Below are 4,473 nucleotides of genomic sequence, written 5' to 3'. Positions count from 1 at the left end.
ATGTAAACAAAGCCGTTTAATATGTTTTCTTGGCTAATCTACTAATAGGTCAGAATTGTTAGACTTCTTACCAAAAGGCTGTTCCATAAACGCTGACATGGTTGATCTATTTTCAGCCACGTCGGCTGTTTCTGTAGGTAAACAAACACATGAGGTGGTTGGCAGCTGTTCACAAATTTTTCTCACAAAGTTTACATTTAAGGACATGCTACCCATTGGTATGAGAAATAAAAATGCATGTTTTTTTACGTTAAAGGTGTGATTTTTTTTTGACGTTGCAGTGAGTGCCTTTAAAATCACTGACCATTGTGAGCTGTAAATATTGTGCTGAGTTATCAAAGAGAACCAGGCCGGACGAAGTCGCCCCTATTTATTGTCAATATGCAAAGGAACAGTGATGTCTGGAGTAAAAATAAATCTTGTGAGCCTCGCACACATTAAATCAAAGGTTCAGACATTTTTCAGGAGGGATGACAAGCCACAAAGGACAATGAATAGAAGCTAAAGGCAAAATAAAGAAATAAACAGAAATAATGTTAAACCAGAGGAGTTTTTCTATCAGGGATGAAGATGTGCACATCCTTGATAGAGAGGAACGTTGCTTTGAGGAGTGAAGGAAGACATCTTTGTGAAAAGAACCCGTCCATCATTAAACAGGGGCGGAGGCCTCCATGTCCAACTGTCCCCCTCTTACAATGCTGTTATTGCTAGTATCACTCAGCCCCCTGTGCAAAAGAAGCTGAGAACTTGTTTACTGAATTTTTTTATTAAAAGATTTGTGTGAAAAACGCTATGCTAAAGAGCTCAAACCACACCGAGCGCCCGCCATTTTGAGAACCCAAAAAAAGGAAGGACAGACAGCCCATGCCACATCAAGGGGCCTCCCTCCCATTTCTCTTAAAGACACACTGCTCCCTCCCTCACTATCCATCCTTCGGTTCAAACAGTCTTATACTGCCATCCAGTGGTCAAAAAAATGTACTACACTCAAAACAAATTAACCAACATTTCTTCTTAAATTTAACAATAATTACTAGTTATTGTCAAATTTCAAACAATATTATAGTTTATCGCAATAATTTCTGAGACATTTAATCGCCCAGCAAAATTTGTTATCGTGACAGGCTTTGCTCAATTAAACAAAAAATGCAGAAGACTATTCACAAACCTCCCACTGAGTCCAGATGATGTCACTCAAGTGGATACAATGATGTTCTTGAAGAAACTTTTTTTTAGATGAGTTTGTTTCTTTAGGAACCTGGTTTTAAAAATGTACATGTGATACAGATGAATGGAGTAGTGGGCAAAAATACCAACCAATTGTGAGAACGCGTGACAAGATTTCAGAAACAATTCAAAGAATTCCTTGTTTGTGCATTTCTGTGGACTTAGGCGTCCCTGAGCGTCTTTGTTGTCATTTTATGCACTCGTGATGTTGATCTGAACTTTTTAAAGCGCAGATTATCTGTTGCCGAGGGTCACATTCTGTCAGTTTCCCACACCTCTTTTTAGTGTCGGGGTTATCTTTGTGTTTCCTGATTGCTCTTTCTGTTACAGAAACATTCTAGTTCATCCAACAGTTCATGTTATTAAACATCACTCTGCCGATTTCATTGATCAACTGTGCACATTGATCTATTTATGAATACCAATAATGTAATAACATTTCCAGATGTTAGACCATAGTATACTGCACTGCATTTGGCAAAAACAAAATACAACATATCAGCAACTCAAAACAACTGTGAAGCACGGTGGTGGAAGGATAATAATTTGGGCTTGCTTTTACAGCAACAACATCTGGGTCAGTTCATTTGTATCCTCGAGCCAAATGTGAGAACATCTGCCTGAAAACTTCAACTTGATCCAAACTGGGTCATGCAACTGGAAATAAAGAAATAAATAACAGGGAAAAAAAAAATATCAAGATGTTTTTAGTTTAGACCGCAACCCAAAACTGCATGAAAGTCGTGTCTGCAATCAACTGATGCAGTTTTATAAAGAAGCATGGTCAAAAATGTAACAGCTATGTTAATATGATAACAACGGTATCCAGAAGATGACCATTTATATGTTTTTCATCTAAATGTGGAACTTGTAAATCGGTAGTTTCTCCACTCGTTTTTGCTTTTTTATTCAATATGTTAGAAACTGAAACAATCATTTATGGAACGGTTCCTTTTGTTCCATCTATTTTTGCACAGTATATGAATAAAGGTGAACCATGACATTTATAGATGCAGTCATTAGTGATTCCTAAAAGAAACCTCTGGTTTATAAAAAGAACAAAATGAACTACATTTGCTCAAACCCTCCAAAGCATCCTTGGACAAGCTCCCAGTTAGAATTCCTCCACTCTTGAAAATGGGAAACTCCCATCTAATCTGCAATGTGAGCGTTTCTGTCCCGACTTATTGTTGTCCCTGGCACTTCCCTTTGAAAAGAGACAGCTAAGCATTTTGTTTGCTGATCAAACCCTGCAGGCTTACCTCTGCTGCAGGCAGTTAACTGGTAACACAAATCTTTTGTTGACTTACCCCGCTGCAAGCTGCGAACACCACACCCAAGCTGTCGGTCAGAGTCAGCTTTTCCTTTGGAAATTTTTTCCATCTTCTAAATGTTGTGCGCGGAGTTGGATTCCTGAGGCTGAGCCTCACTCAAAACACAACTCGGAGACAGATGGATGGATGCCGTGTGTCTCAGCAGAGCAGGGGACTGGAGAGGAGAACTGGGAGCCAACCTGGACCAGCAGGAATATCCAGACCCATACTGGTGTGTATGAGACAGAACACGATTCCTAATTTACTAATGTCTTGGACTGGTGGACCAAGCAGTTCATATCTGATGTGTAAAACAGGAAGAAGAGCCGTTAAATCACTGCTGAAGGAAATAATGGAAAGTATTTATGCTTACCTGGTGTTTTTGTAGTTATGACACACAGCTCTGTAAATATGACACTGTGTGTAACTGGGGTATTAAAGTTCTTGTTTTTGCTTTTTTGACTCAACTGAATATTTCAGATCATCCAACAAATGTTAATATAGCCTATAGTTAATAGCCAAAGATAACCTGAGTAAATACAGAATGTTTTTTTTATGCTCTCCAACCCGATCTGGCCTCATGTGAACCTCATACCCGGCTGTGCCAGCCTTGGCAGCACCAGCTTCAATCGTTCGTGATAACTGGAGAAGAGTCTTTCACCTGGCCGTGGAGGATTGTCACTGCTGATGGTCGGATATTCTCCTTCAGGATTGTCTTGTAGAAAGCAGAGATCGTGGTTCCATCATTTACAGTAATCCACCACTGTGTTTGACTGTGGGTATATTTTATTCAGATGGTGTGTTAGTTTCACAACAGATCAGTACGCAGACCTTTAAAAACTCCTTTTGTCTCATTAATATTTTCTCAGACGTCTTAGGAATCATCAAAACATGACAAGTCTTTGTGTTGTTTTGGGTCAGCAGTGGTTTGACCTTGGGTCTCACACATGGAGACCATTTTACTTCTTGTTCTTAACGGAGGCAGGTGAGTCCTGCAGGGCTTTAGATGTTCTGGGTTCTTTTGGGACCTACTGTATGAGCTGTCGATGCACTCTTTCCGAGTCATTATGGTGGGAAGATTCACCACTGTTCCATGTTTCATCATTTGAGGAGAACAACTCAGTTTATGTGATTTCTTGATTCTACGGGTCAGGCAGTAATCAGGCCTGGATGTCTGGATTTATACCTTTTGGATTTATTAGATGAGGGAAATCCCATCGAGATCACAGATCCATTTTATAAGGGAGGTCTGGTGCTGAAGGCAGCCCAAACACATGTTTTGGACTCGGCTAAACTCAGCTTTTCAAAAGTTCGGTTTTTTCATTGCCCAACTGGGGACAATCAAGTTTCCACATGAGGCCAGGTTAGTTTGGAAATACCATTTTTTCTTTGATGAATTAAACGATCATTTAACAAGAGTACCATTTGAGAATTATACAGAAATGGCCAAGAAAAGCAAAGACCTTGTTTTAACTTTGACCTTGATTTATGACCTTGACCTAGAAGCTGGGGTAATGAAACGTGTACACAACCCCCCCCAACAAATGTGTCTATCAAGTTTCATTAAATTATTCTGAGCTGATGAGAAGTTCTTGTTCTGGTACAAGAAAAAGTTTACCGATGGATGGAGACGACCATAAAACGCCCGCCTTTCTACGCGTGTATGAAACAGGGTTCTGCAACTTTTACAATCAAAAGAGCCATTTCTGCCCCTTTGTTCACTAAATTTAAAATGTCCAGAGCCAAAAAACCTGCTACAATTGTCATTATCAACTGGTGGCCCATGGGCCACTTTATGTTTGTTAGAGGGGGCTTTTCTGGCCGGTACGTGTGAAATTATAAAACTAAAATCATAAAAAAAATATATATATATATACATATATATATATATATATATATATATATATATATATATATATATATATATATATAT

At 39.0% G+C, this 4,473-nt stretch overlaps 1 protein-coding gene across 1 annotated transcript in view; it reads left to right on the top strand.

The window, feature by feature from the left end:
• The first annotated feature begins 2,625 nt into the window (after positions 1 to 2,625).
• Positions 2,626 to 4,473, top strand: part of rep15 (RAB15 effector protein) — a 3,786-nt gene continuing 1,938 nt past the window's right edge. The window contains exon 1 of the mRNA XM_037683365.1: positions 2,626 to 2,772. The gene's annotated coding sequence lies outside the window, so the exon portion shown is untranslated. The remainder of the gene's footprint in view (positions 2,773 to 4,473) is intronic.

The sequence above is a fragment of the Nematolebias whitei genome, chromosome 10, assembly GCF_014905685.2.
Source record: "Nematolebias whitei isolate Nwh7 chromosome 10, NemWhi1, whole genome shotgun sequence".
NCBI classification, from domain to species: Eukaryota; Metazoa; Chordata; class Actinopteri; order Cyprinodontiformes; family Rivulidae; genus Nematolebias; species Nematolebias whitei.
Note: the sequence above shows the minus strand (reverse complement) of the source record. Positions and strands in the feature narration are given on the sequence as shown.